This window comes from Panthera pardus, unplaced genomic scaffold (genome assembly GCF_024362965.1).
Source record: "Panthera pardus isolate Hobbes unplaced genomic scaffold, ASM2436296v1 HiC_scaffold_21, whole genome shotgun sequence".
NCBI classification, from domain to species: Eukaryota; Metazoa; Chordata; class Mammalia; order Carnivora; family Felidae; genus Panthera; species Panthera pardus.
Window position 1 is genome coordinate 44,253,182 of NW_026526777.1, and position 14,827 is coordinate 44,268,008.

At 41.6% G+C, this 14,827-nt stretch overlaps 1 protein-coding gene across 1 annotated transcript in view; it reads right to left on the reverse strand.

Moving 5' to 3' along the window:
* Positions 1-14,137, reverse strand: part of NMNAT2 (nicotinamide nucleotide adenylyltransferase 2) — a 160,959-nt gene extending 146,822 nt beyond the window's left edge. Inside the window, exon 1 of the mRNA XM_019427412.2 lies at positions 13,993-14,137. The gene's annotated coding sequence lies outside the window, so the exon portion shown is untranslated. The remainder of the gene's footprint in view (positions 1-13,992) is intronic.
* Between the last annotated feature and the right edge of the window lie 690 nt (positions 14,138-14,827).

The following is a 14,827-nucleotide window of genomic DNA, read 5'->3' on the forward strand; positions in this document are numbered from 1 at the left end:
TGGAGGGTTTTGAGTGGGGAAGTGACATGAGCTAACTTACACTGGAAAAGTATCAGCTTGGCAGGAGATACAAATTCTGGAGTCATTGGTATAGCTTAATATTTAAAACCATAGGATTAAATGAGGTCATCTAGGGAGTAACAGATATCTAAATGAGAAAGGAGTCCATCAGCTTCAGCCCTGGGGCACACCAAATTAATAGTAGCTAATATCCCTTGAGTATCACTAAGAAGCCCAGGCACCATAAGCTGGTTGCAGATGTTAATTCATTTGACACTCAAAGTAACTCTGATTGTGAGTTCATATAAGTCTAATAAGTTCATGTAATTTACCCCATTTTAAAGATGAGCATAAGGGAGAACAGAGAAATGAAACAACTCTTCCAAGTTCAGACAACGAGTATGTATGCAGCCAGATTCCAACTCTAGTAGTTTTTGATTGAAGGCCCTGCTCTTGATCCAATGCTACTATCTCATCGTGTTTCACTGCTACCCTATACTAACCACATTCCTAAAAATGAGAATAACGATACCAAGCCACCAAGATTTGAGGATTCCTGGTAATGGATGTAGACTATGTAGCATATAGTAGATGATCAGTAAGTGATACCTATTTAATAAATGAGAGAGTGGGACTTCTTAGCAGAGATTTGAAGAACAGATTGAGAAGTGCTCTACCACGTCTTTAGGTTTTCCCTTCTTTATCCAGGAGAAAAGAAAAAGTAGACAACAAAATTCTGTGTTAGCCTGCTGGAATGACTAGACACTCAATGCTACAAGTTGATTTTATTAATTTTATTTTTTTTAATTTCATGCTTTTTTTTTTTAAGTTCATTTATTTATTTTTGGAAGAGAGAGAGAGCATGAGCAGGGGAGGGGCACAGAGAGAGGGAGAGAGAATCCCAGGCAGGCTGTGCAGTGTCAGCATGGAGCCCAATGTGGGCCTTGAACTCATGAACTGTAAGATCATAACCTGAACCCAAACCAAGAGTCAGATGCTTAATCAACCGAGCCACCCAGGTGCCCCTACAGTTTAATTTTAGTAAAAAGAAAGAAAACATATCCAACTCAGAATCTCCACACATAATAGTGGTCAGTAAATATTTACTGATGAATTAAGATAAAAAAATCTTTTCACCAGCCCAGTGCCCGGAGAGTAACAATGAAACAGGAGTGTGTCAATACAATGCAATAAATGTTTTCAATTTTGTAGGTTATGTCTTAAGTAATAGTTTAAATGCTATCGATTAGATTAATTGGTTATGATTTTTTTTAACATTTATTATTGAGAGAGAGAGACACAGAGCATGAGCAGGGGAGGGGTACAGAGAGGGGGAGACACTGAATCTGAAGTAGGCTCCAGGCTCTGAGCTGTCAGCACAGAGCCTGATGCTAGGCTTAAATTCACAAACTGCAAGATCATGACCTGAGCTGAAGTTGGTCGCTTAACCAACTGAGCCACCCAGGTGCCCCTAATTGGTTGTGATTCTAATTGTCTCTTGTCATTTTCCTTATGCTTATATCTAACTTCTGCATCCCCAAAGAAGCCTCTGGAATTGGAATACAAAAACATGGGTAGGGGTACCTAGGTGGCTCCATCAGTACAGCATGAGACCCTTGATCTCAGGGTAGTGAGTTCGAGCCCCAGGTTGGGCATGGAGTCTACTTAAAGATAAATAAATAAGTAAAAATTTAAAAATAAAAAATAAATTAAAACATGCAGAGCAAATCCTGGTTCTGCCATTTGTTAATTGTTTGGCTTTGGGCGAGTCATTTATTGCTGACTTTATTTTGTCAACTGGAAATACTATAAAACATGCCATGTGTACTTTACAGGGGTGCAATATGGATCAAATAACACCATGTGTGACTTACTGACTTTTTAAAAAGCATACTGTCATCTTTAGGTCATACTCTATAGTTGTTCCATACAAAATACCTATCGTTTTTCAGTGTTTAGTTGTTTCTATGGATGGCTTTGTCAAGGAGGTTTCTGAAAGTACTGATCACAGAGGGTAATAGCTTTGGAAATGTGCCAATAGTGTATATATTAACCAATAAAAACAAATCGCCAGAAACATACTAACAATGAATTTATTTTCAGGGAAGATTCCAAGGCTGGTTTATAAGATATAGAAATGGGAATGTCAACTCTTGCATAATACATGTACCTTAATATATATAGTGATCTATTCTCAGGAGTGCCTATTTTAACTTAGGTAATATAATTTGGTCCAATATTTCAACTTTCCAACAGCTGGGTAATTGTTTTAGGCTGAAAAGGAACCAGAGTCACTCTCCTACAACCTAAATCTTGCAATCTGCTCTAGCCAGTTCAGTTTCCAAATAGGTCAAGATAGACATTCCAATCCAGAACTCTCCTTGATGAAAATATCTGTTCTGATGGGTAGGCATAAGTGTGTATTGGGTCTGATTTGAAATGTACACATGTAAAGTTTAGCAAAGTGGGTACGCATGCTCCCTTCTCTCCCTATTCACCTAGTCCAGACTAATCATCCGTTTACATCACATTCCATGTTTATGAATGGTTCCAAGGTAGTATTAGGGGTCATCCTTTATAGGAAGAGCAAAAAGGCACACACATAGATGTGACTTCTGCTTTTTTTTTTTTTTAAGTTTTTAATTTATTATTTATTTTTGAGAAAGAGAGAGTGTGAGCAAGGGAAGGTCAGGGAGAGAGGGAGAATCCCAAGCAGGCTCCATGCTGCCAGCATAAAGCCCGATGTGGGGCTTGAACCCATGAAACTGTGAGATCATGACCTGAGCCAAAATCAAGAGTCAGACGCTCAACCTACTGAGCCACCCAGGCACTCCTAGATGTGAATTCTTTAGTTCTTGACATAAAGTCAGAGAGTGAATATCTTATATTTTCCCTGTAAAAGTATTGTTCTGAGAGAACCATGACTCTTTGGGATGCTCTACATTCCTCTGCGTTTGTATAATTCTCTCTCCTTTGTTTTCTCCACTTTTCTTCAAGATAAATGTCTTCAGGGATATAGCTAAAATGGCTGTCATTACCCTCCCCATCTTCTCCACAAGCATTTTTACATCTGTGAGGTGAAAAATGCCCCTAGATCAAAATTCTCCTTCCTCTAGCTCTAAATCCCCAAAACCTCACTCAGACTTATAATTTCTCTAATCATTCAAATCATATTTCACAAATGAAAAATGTTTCCAAAATTAAAAAAAAAATTTTTAACGTTTATTCATTTTTGAGAGAGAGACAGAGACAGAGTGCAAACAGGGGAGGGGCAGAGAGAGGAGACACAGAATCTGAAGCAGGTTCCAGGCTCCAAGCTGTCAGTACAGAGCCTGATGTGGGGCTCGAACTCACGGAGCGCGAGATCAGAGCCGAAGTCAGATGCTTAACCTACTGAGCCACCCAGGTGCCCCAAATTTTCCCAAATTTAAAGTCTGGTTGTCAATTACAAACATGGCCATTCTGCTGGTGCCACAGGCAAAAGGGAAAAAGTACACAGGTTTTTATAACCAATAAGCATTGTATACCATTAAAGATAAATTTCCTCAGCTAGCTCAGATATTTGCTAATTTATTCACCATGGCTTCTTTCAGATGGCGGGGAGAGGAGAGTATAAATCACTATTTTCATCCTGAGACTGAGGATCTCACAACTTTTAAAGTTTTCCCAAGAGCAGAAGTGGGAGATAGAAAAAATCAGTTGTAGCAGACTTAGAAGTATAATTACAAAGTCTAGTATTCCCTGAAATGACATCTGAGAATATCTCTGCCTCTCCTTTATGCCGCCCAAATGGAAAACATTTGGCTCAAGGGAGTGCTAAATAAAAGATAGGCAACTTAAACTACAAAATATGCTTTCCCATGATGTCACTACCTCAAAATTTGGTTAAGTCAAATCTAACCTAGAATTTCAATCCCATGATCCCCCAAACCTATGAGATCTAGAAAACAACAGTGGCACAGCTGAGCTATTCTCACAACTTGCCAGCACTAATTAAACTGATTTCAGAAGAATAGAGACATAAGAAAAATTTGTACCACTTGGACCTGTTAGTTTGAATCTTCACCACCTGTATTCCTTTTGTTGGTGAGGTTGAGGAGGCTCAAGGTTGGTCTGGTACGTTTTTAGATTTTATAAATTGCTTGCTTTTCTCAGGACTATTTCAGAAATCCATAACAGAAACCCTATTTAAACTAGCTTAAGACAAAGAGATTTTATTGATCTATGTGAGTAGGAAATTACTTTACAGTTGTTTATGAGATGGTCAGCCAAGTAGGGTATTAGAGGAGACACAGGGGCTGCCTGGGTGGCTTAGTCTGTTGAGCATCCGACTTTGACTCAGGTCATGATCTTGTGGTCCGCAAGTTCGAGCCCTGCATCGGGCTCTGTGCTGACAGGTCAGAGCCTGGAGCCTGCTTCAGATTATGTGTCTCCCTCTCTCTCTGCCCCTTTCCCTGCTTGCACTCTGTCTCTGTCTCTCTCTCAAAAATAAACAAATGTTAAAAAAAAAAAAGTGTTAATAAATAAATAAGAGGAGACACAGGAGAGGCCCAGGAAAACAAAGTTTAATATTCTCACAGGTTCTAGAGACAAGAGACAGAGACTTGTCATGCAAGGGCCACAGGGAAAAACACCAGGATAGTCAGGAGGTGGAAGAGAGGAATGAGGTGAAAGCTTAGGCCATGGACATTTACTTCCATAGAAAAGGCAAAGCAGAGCAGAGTAAGCAGTTCAGGATAGGCTAATTTGAATAATTTGGGAGGGCTTTGGGCTGCAAGGGTGGTACCTAGTTGCCTGGTGCCTGGCCCTAGGATGATAAAGACAGAGAATCTTGCCTCCTGGAGTTCATGAGCCAGGTAGAGAAGGTCTGGTTCTGGAGTAGTTTGCATATCAAAGTTTGCAAAGTAGTTTGCATATACTCTTTGTTGGGCCCTTTCCTATCTCTAAGAATTGACTACCTCTGGGACAGACAGCCTCTCCCCAGAAAGAGAAGAGTTGTTGTTGTTTTTGTTGTTGTTTAAAGATACCAAAACATCACAATATATCATAGATATAACAAAAACCTAAAGGGTAGATCTAGCTTTAGGCAAAGCTGTATTCAGTAGTTCAAATAATATCATCAAGACCCCATTTCTGTCTCTTACCATCTCTCAATCTACTTTCTTTTGTGATTGCTTTATTTTCAGATGGGCGCTCTCCCCATCAAAGCAAGGTAGCTGCTGGCAGCCTCAAATTACATTGTGTTTTTTTTTAAGGTTATTTAATTATGTTTAGAGAGACAGAGACAGACTAAGGGGTAGAGAGTGCGGGAGAGAGAGAATTTGTGGGGCTCAAACTCACGAAACTGTGAGATCATGACCTGAGCCCAAACCAAGAGTTGGACATTTAACCAATTGAGCCACCCAGGCACCCCATCAAGACATTGTCTTACAGATCATAATCACCTTGAAAGAGGGCACATCCTTCCCAGGAATGCCAGTAAACTCTTAAGGAAGACTCTCATTATCCTGCATTCGTCTTGTGCCCATCCCTGATCAATTACTGTGATTAAAAAGAGAAGTATTCTAATTGGCCAAACGTGGGTCATTTACCCATACTGGGCTTGGAAAGGGAAGGAAAACAGGAAGGAGGCCAACTCTATCCACACTACTTGGCTGGGCAGGATTGTTATAGAGCACAGTAGACAAACTTGGCAAAATTATGCCCCCAACATTGCTATAAGAAGAAAATATATATTATAGATATCAAGTTCAACAATCTGATTGAAGCCAGGAACGTCTTGTTAATATTTAGAACTCCAATTTCTTGTAGGGGGTAGGCTGAGATTTTTTTATTCCTATTCTGAGTTACATGTTTTTAAGAAATAGACTGGCCCAAATAAATCCCAACAGGTGGTGGTAATGCCTGCAACTACACGATCTGTGCACTTTTGCTTTCCCTCTTTCCACAGGCTCTCTTTTAGGTCATCACAGTGTTGTGTACTCCATAAAGTGTAAAGTCACTCCTTTGAGCAGATTATCATCAGATGGAAGTAGGCATCCATGCCCAAAGCCCTGTATGTACACTCCTGAACTTTTTGGCCCTAGAAAGTCAGAAATGACATTTCTCAGGCTCCTTTGCAACTAGATTTCTGGATACTAATTAAATCTACCAGGGCAATGCCCTTGTCTGAGGTTTGGAAGGCAGAAGTGAGGCTAAGGCCATCTTGCTACTGCTCTTGCTGCTAAGCAACATTGTTGACATCCGAAGCCGGAACCCGTATTCCAGTAGTCCCCAGATCTTAGTCACTGAAGTCGTGGGCGTGGAGAGGTGGTTTGGCAGCTGACCTCTGGACTACAGCTGTTGTGATGTGCCCTTACAATCTAGACCCCAGTGGGGGCCCCTAACTTCCTTTTGTTTAGCTCTTCCAGTGAATTTCATAAGCCCTTAATTCCTTGTTTTTAATCCCTTTCTGCTTAAAATACCTACAATTGTTTCTGTTTCCTGAGTTGAAATCTGACACACCCCCTTAAATGCTGTATCTAGCTGTACCCTCTTTTTGTGCGGGCAAGAGAAAATTATATGTAAATGAAGTTATTTGGGAAATGTAAATACGCAATGAAAAAGAAACTGATTGACAGGAGTTAGAATAATGGGTGAAAGAATTATAGGTTTTGTGCATGCGTGTTTCATGAGCAGGGGAAGGGAGAATGTGGGAAGGATGCATCAAGCAGAATGATGAGCAATGACTGGGAAAAGAGAAAGATGCACAGGGGACCCCAGGGTTCTACAAGGGAATGAGCACAGTTGTGATTAATACATTTTTTTATTATTAAGAACTTGACCCAAAAATTACTTACATGTGTGGAACCATTTAGCGTACACACATATGTTATTCTATTGGATCCTGGAATGATTCTGTGAGCTAAGCATTTGCAGGCCCTTTTCTGAATTTTTCATATGAGGAAAGAAAACAAGGTTCAGGAAGTTTAAGTGCCTTCCTCAAGGTCGTAACCAGTAAGTGTCCAGATCAGAACCTCCAGGCTGCTGGCTACAGAAATTAGTTTAGTTTAAGAATGAGGGAGATTTGGGGCACCTGGGTGGCTCAGTCGGTTAAACATCTGATTTGGGCTCAGGTCATGATCTCATGGTTTATGGGTTTGAGCCCTGTGTCAGGCTCTATGCAAACACAGAGCCTGCTTGGAATTCTCTTGCTCTCTCTCTCTCTCTTTCTCTCTCTCTCTGCCCCTCCCCAACTCACTCACACACTCTCTCTCTCTCAAAATAAATAAATAAACTTAGGGGGCACCTGGTGGCTCAGTCAGTTGGGTGTCTGACTTCGGCTCAGGTCATGACCTCACAGTCTGAGAGTTTGAGCCCCGCATCGAGCTCCATGCTGACAGCTCAGAGCCTGGAGTCTGCTCCCTCTCTCTCTACCCCTCCCCCACTCACACTCTGTCTCTCTCCCTCTCAAAAATAAATAAACATTAAAAAAATTGTTTTAATTAAAAAAACTTTAAAAAAAGAATGAGGGGGATTTGAGGATTTCAGGCCATCGAGGAGAATAGACACGCTATTTTTAAATCTGAACACAAAGGCTATAGAGCCTAGTCATAAAAATTCTTGCCTTTCTCGAGATTAGAGGGTGCCTCTTTCTTCTTTCTCAGCCACAGTCTTCTGAGCGGTGGAGTGTGTGCAGCCTGGCAGTGGGACTGAGGAGCAGAGTGGATTCAGTCTCTATACTGGGTAAATCTGGCATTCTGTGGATAGTCTTGGCTTGATGCTCCCATATTGTAGTAAAGTTATTCTTGCATTTAAAAGTCTGGCTGAGTTGTTATGACTCATCATGGAAAAAGGCACTGGGGTGAAGTGAGAGACTAAGTTTTGGTTCTAAAGGTAACATTTAAGACAGAACACCCTTTGAGTGCTCCTGTCGTGACTTATGGTGACTGGGACACAGAGGGCCCCTGACGTTTGTGTCCACCTCTGCTGTAACACTTACTATCACATGGGTCAATCCTACTTTAAGGTGCAGATAAGCAAGGGGTCTTGCTTGGGAGATAGAGCTATCTCCACCGGGGCAGTGTGATTCTCAAATAGCTGTTCAGAAATGGCAGGAGAGAGGGAAGGATGAATAAGCTGTCATCCAGAGGAACCAAAATGAGCTGGCTCCGTGATTTATTTCTTCTGCCTGGAGGACACTTTATTATCTGGTGAAAGGAAGATAGTTCTCTGTCCCTGGGATGACTAGCACCTGATAAACATGGATGTGTCTGGCCCTGACTTTGGAATTGTGGGGAAGAGGAAACACTGTCTTAGGGGGACTATAGAGCTTCCCCCACTTTGGCCAGGTCTAGTGGCATTTGCCCTAGACTAGCCCCTGTCTCAGTAAATGCAAGCAATAGTCTCTTTAGGGTTAGCAGGGCCTCCAGCTGCCCTGGGAAAAGAGAAAATGAAAGGAAGGGAGGATCTCACCTCACTTGCAATTGTCTGTCAGAGAGGAGGATCTAAAGGGGACTCAAAGGGGGTACCTAGGTGGCTCAGTCTGTCAAGCATCTGACTCTTGATCTCAGCCCAGGTCATGATCTCACTGTTCGTGGGATGGAGCCCTATGTCGGGCTTTGGTCTGATAGTGCAGAGCCTGCTTGGGATTCTCTCCCTCTCTCTCTGCCCCTCTTCCTCCTCCATGCAGTCTTTCTCAAAAATAAATATACACTGAAAAATAAAGGGGACTCAGGGAAGGAGAGGAGAGTATGGGAAGTGAGAGCTACTCTACACCGATATGTGTGTGTGGAAATTTCTTAAATTTCAGTAGATGCACTCTAGAGAGAAAAGCACAGAGGACACTATAGAACATTGCAAGTCTGGGGACACCTGGGTGGCTCAGTCGGTTGGACGACCGACTTCGGCTCAGGTCATGATCTCACAGTCTGTGAGTTCAAGCCCCACATCGAGATCTTGCTGACAGCTCAGAGCCTGGAGCCAGCTTCAGATTCTGTGTCTCCCTCTCTTTCTGCCCCTCCCCCACTCTGTCTCTCTCTCTCAAAAATAAAAACATTAAAAAAAAAAGAACATTGGAAGTCCATAAAAAATATACTCTGTCTCCCCCCCTCAGCTTTACTGAGATATAATTAACAAATAAAACTGTATATTTAAGGTGTACAGCATGATTTGATATTTGTATACATTGTAAAATGATTACCACAACCAAGTTAATGAACACATCCAACTCACCCTCAGTTGTTTTTTTTTTAATTTTTTTTAAAATTTGCATCCAAATTAGTTAGCATATAGTGCAACAATGATTTCAGGAATAGATTCCTTAATGCCCTTTACCCATTTAGCCCATCCCCCCTCCCACAACCCCTCCAGTAACTCTGTTTCTTTTTGATATTTAAAAGTCTCTTTTGTTTTGTCCTCTCCCTGTTTTTATACTATTTTTGCTTCCCTTGCCTTACATTCATTTGTTCTGTATCTTAAAGTCCTCATGAGTAAAGTCATATGATATTTGTCTTTTTCTGACTAATTTTGCTTAGCATAATACCCTCTAGTTTCATCCACGTAGTTGCAAATGCCAAGATTTCATTCTTTTTGATTGCCAAGTAATACTCTATTGTATATATATATATATACCACATCTTCTTTATCCATTCATCCATCGATGGACATTTGGGCTCTTTCCATACTTTGGCTATTGTGGATAGTGCTGCTATAAACATTGGAGTGCATGTGTCCCTTCGAAACAGCACACCTGTATCCCTTGGATAAATACCTAGTAGTGCAATTGCTGGGTCGTAGGGTAGTTCTATTTTTAATTTTTTGAGGTACCTCCATACTGTTTTCCAGAGTGGCTGCACCAGCTTGCATTCCCACCAACAATGCAAAAGAGATCCTCTCTCTCCACATCCTGGCCAACATCTGTCATTGCCTGAGTTGTTCATGTTAGCCTTCTGACAGGTGTGAGGTGGTATCTCATTGTGGTTTTGGTTTGTATTTCCCTGATGAAGAGTGATGTTGAACAGTTTGTTATGTGTCAGTTGGCCATCTGGATGTCTTCTCTGGAGAAGTGTCTATTCATGGCTTTTGCCCATTTCTTCACTGGGTTGTTTGTGTTTTAGGTGTTGAGTTTAATAAGTTCTTTATAGATTTTGGATACTAACCCTTTATCTGATATGTATTTGCAAATATCTTCTCCCATTCCATCGGTTGCCTTTTAGTTTGGCTGATTGTTTCCTTTGCTGTGCAGAAGATGTTATTTTGATGAGGTCCCAATAGTTCATTTGTGCTTTTGTTTCCCTTGCCTCTGGAGACGGGTTGAATAAGAAGTTGCTGTGGCCAAGATCAAAGAGGTTTTTGCCTGCTTTCTCCTTGAGGATTTTTAGGTTGTGCATCTGAGCTCTTTCTTCCTTCTTTAGGAAGGCCTGGATTGCTATATCTTTCCTCTTATGACCACCTTTCTTGCATCCCAGAGGTTTTGGGTTGTGGTGTTATCATTTTCATTGGCTTCCATGAACTTTTTAATTTCCTCTTTAACTTCTTGGTTAGCCCATTCTTTTTTTTTTTTTTTTTTTTTTTTCCCATTCATTCTTAACTAGGATGTTCTTAATCTCCAAGTATTTGTTACCTTTCCACATTTTTTCTTGGGGTTGATTTCGAGTTTCATAGCATTGTGGTCTGAAAATATGCACGGTATGATCTTGATCTTTTTGTACTTGTTGAGGGCTGATTTGTGTCCCAGTATGTGGTCTATTCTGGAGAGCGTTTCATGTGCACTGGAGAAGAATGTGTATTAGGATGAAATGTTCTGAATATATCTGTTAAGTCCATCTGGTCCAGTATGTCATTCAAAGCCATTGTTTCCTTGTGGATTTTTTGATTAGATGATCTGTCCATTGAAGTTCCCTACTATTATGGTATTACTATCAATGAGTTTCTTTATGTTTGTGACTAATTGATTTATATATTTGGGTGCCTTCACATTTGGCTCATAAATGTTTACAATTGTTAGGTCTTCTTGGTGGATAGACCCCTTGATTATGATATAATGCCCTTCTTCATCTCTTGATACAGTCTTTATTTAAAGTCTAGATTGTCTTATATAAGTATGGCTACTCTGGCTTTCTCTTGTTGACCATTAAGATCATAGATGGTTCTCCATCCCCTTATTTTCAATCTGAAGGTGTCTTTAGGTCTAAAGTGGGTCTCTTGTAAACAGCATATAGATGGATCTTGTTTTCTTATCCATTCTGTTACCCTATGTCTTTTGATTGGAGCAGTTAGTCCATTGACGTTTAGAGTGAGTACTGAAAGATATGAATTTATTGCCATTATGTTGTTTGTAGAGTTGGGGTTTCTGGTGGTGTTCTCTTGTCCTTTCTCGTCTTTGTTGCTTTTGGTCTTTATTTATTTGTTTTTTTCTTTTTTCCCCTCAGAGAGCCCCCTTAAAATTTCTTACAGGGCTGCTTAAGCGTCTAACTTTGGCTCAGGTCATGATCTCGCGGTTTGTGAGTTCGAGCCCCACGTCCGGCTCTGTGCTGACAGCTCGGAGCCTGGAACCTGCTTTGGATTCTGTGTCTCCCTCTCTCTCTGCCCCTCCCCTGCTCATGCTCTCTCTCTGTCTCTCAATAATAAATAAACATTAAAAAAAACTTTTTTTTTTTTTTTTTTTAATTTCTTGCAGGGCTGGTTTAGTGGTCACAAACTCCTTTAATTTTTGTTTGGGAAACTTTTTATCTCTCCTTTTATCTTGAATGACAGCCTGGCTGGATAAAGAATTCTTGGCTGCATATATTTCTGATTCAGCACATTGAACATATCCTGCCACTCCTTTCTGGCCTGCCAAGTTTCTGTAGATAGGTCTGCTGCAAACATGATCTGTCTTCCCTTGTAGGTTAAGGACTTTTTTTCCCTTGCTGCTTTTATGATTCTCTCCTTGCCTGAGTATTTTGTGAATTTGAGTATGATATGCCTTGTTGATGGTCAATTTTTGTTGAATCTAATGGGAGTCCTCTGTGCTTCCTGAATTTTGATGTCTGTGTCTTTCCCCAGGTTAGGAAAGTTTTCTGCTATGATTTGCTCAAATAACCCTTCTACCTCTATTTCTCTCCCTTCCTCATCTGGGACCCCTATGATTCTGATGTTGTTCCTTTTTAATAAGTCACTGATTTCTGTAATTCTTAAATCGTGTTCTTTTGCCTTAATTTCCTTCTTTTTTTCTGTTTCATTACTGTCCATAAGTTTGTCATCTGTATCACTGATTCTCTGTTCTGCATCATCCATCCATGCCACCGTAGCCTCCATTCAAGATTGCAGCTCAGTTATAGCAATTTTTATTTCATATTGACTAGCTTTTACTTCTTTTATCTTCGCAGAAAGGGATTCTAATCTATTTTCGACTCCAGCTAGTATTCTTATTATCATGATTCTAAATTCTGGTTCAGACATCTTGCTTGTATCTGTGTTGGTTAAGTCCCTGGATGTCGGTTCTTCCTGCTCTTTCTTTTGGGGTGAATTCCTTTGTTTTGTCATTTTGAAGGGAGAAACGGAGTTAATGAGGTAAAAAAAAATTTTGAAAAAAAAAACACACACACACAAAATTGAATAAATGATGCTAGATCCTAGGTGTGTTTTGGTCTGGGTGTTGAAAGGGGCTTGATAGATTAGAGAGAAAAGGAGAAAGGAAAAAAAAAGGAAATTGTTTGAAAATTTGAAAAAATGAATACACTGAAGTAGACTAAAATGAAATGCTGGAAGTAAAATAGAATTTGAAAAAATTTACACAAAAGTAAAAAATATAGTAGAAAAAATAAAAATATTTTCAATAAAAATGGAAAATAAAAATGAATTTTTCTCTTTCTGTATTCAAGAAAAGGAAACAAAAAAGAGAAAAAAAGAAAAAGAGAAAGAAAGAAAGAAAATTGAATAGATGGACCATTGAACAGACTGAAATACGATTGAAATTACTTCATTTTCCCCTAGAAGTCAAACTATGAAGAGCTTTAGAGCCCATAAACTAAGCAGGTGGTGAGACTTGTGTTCTTGATGAGTGAGGTTGGCCCAGTTGGGTGGGGCTTAGTGTAATGACTCCGTTTTCCACTAGATGGCGCTTGTAGGTGCGTTTCCGCATGCGCAGTAGTGATGAAAATGGCGTCGCCCCGCTAGCCAGTCTCTAGTATGAGAATTCTGTTCTCCCTGATCAGCAATCGCTCACCCGTCTTTGTCTTCGGCTTCCATCCACCCCCAGCTCCTACACAGTCCGTGATCAAGTGCCAGGCAGCACCACCCTCCCCAGTCTTGTCTCAGATGTGGCTGTTTTTCCCGTCCCCTTACTTCTGAGGGACTGCAGCTTTGACCCGTTCTGCCCTTCCGCAGGAGGTTCTCACCAAGCAATGGCTGGGTGCCAGCCGCACCCAGGAATGTTTGTGGGACCATGCTGCTGTCAATGGCCAGAGACTGTGACCGGGTGCCAGCCCGCCCCAGAAAAAGTTTGTGAGATAGTATAGCAGCAGCGTTTCAGGGATTATGGCAAATCACAACACACATCTGGCACCAGGCTTCACCCTTAACGATGTTGTTCCAGCACCAGCGAATGTGGTTGTTCTCCCAGGTCCACTGGGGCCTTGCCTTTGGGGGACCCACACAGCCAGGTGTCCTGCCAGCAGGGGAACCGCCTCTCCCCTTGTGGCCGGAAGAACCCCGGACTCCACTCTGCTGCTGGGGATTCGTTCTTCTCACCAGAGCACCGCCAGGTATGGAGCTGCGGAGTTTCAGACTCTGCGCTCCCCCTGTTTACTGTCTTAATGGAATGTAAACCCTCTCCTTTCTCTTTTCTCCCTTTTTAGTTCACTCCCTGTGGCTGTTTCCCCTTTGCCACTTTCTCTCCAGCTGCTTTTGGCCGGGGTGCTTTTCCCGTATTCCCCGCCCCCGCCCGTCTCCGTCCTCTCCACACACAAAAGCGGCTCCCTGCCCTCCTCGGCTTTTCCCTCCCCCAGTTCACTGCTCTGCACCACGTACCTGCTGAATTCTGTGGTTCAGGTTGTGCAGGTTGTTGTGTTAATCCTCAGTTTTCTAGGTGTGCAGGATGGTTTAGTGTTGGTCTGGCTGTATTTCATGGTCGCGAGGCACACTAAAGGCGTCCATGCTGTTCCGCCATCTTGGCTCCTCCCCTCCAATTCACTCTCAGTTTTAATGCTGACAGATGGCCATGTAGATATTTGAAGTGAAGCCGGAAAGATGCGCTGAGAGGTCCCAAGCTCTGGAAGGTCTGAGATTTCATTTTGTAAAGGTGGGGAGGGTGCATTATATGAGTCACCTTTATAGTTGCTTGTGATTAATGTTGTCTTCTTGAACTGCCCTTGTGCACACATCCATTGGCCTGCATAGGCTACAAATTTTTCTCCTGCTGTCCCTCTGAATGGGAGCCCTTCTCACTCTCCATACTATTGAAAGAATTGTATTTTTAAGTGAAGGGAAGAAAGGAAATTGTCAGGTGAGCTTAAAAGTCATGTGTTCTGACTTTTTATTAAAAGCCTGCGTGTTGGCAAGGATTGTTATTACAATTTTCCAAATGAGAAAAGGGTCAGAGGAGTCAAATAATTTGCCCTAGATCATTCATTCAGCCACTACACGTGGCAGAGCCAGGATTGGAACCAGGGCTGTTGGAGTCCAGGGTCCACTCCTACTGCAAGGCCCCAAGCTGCCTTTTTGAAAGGAGACTGTGGATGGGGGTACACACCTTCCTTTCTCAATTGCAGGACAATCAAGTAGGTGTGGGTGTTTTGACTCTCAAACACGATAACTAGCCTAGACAAAGACAGAAGGCTATGCCAGCCCACTTTGAGGCCCAGTG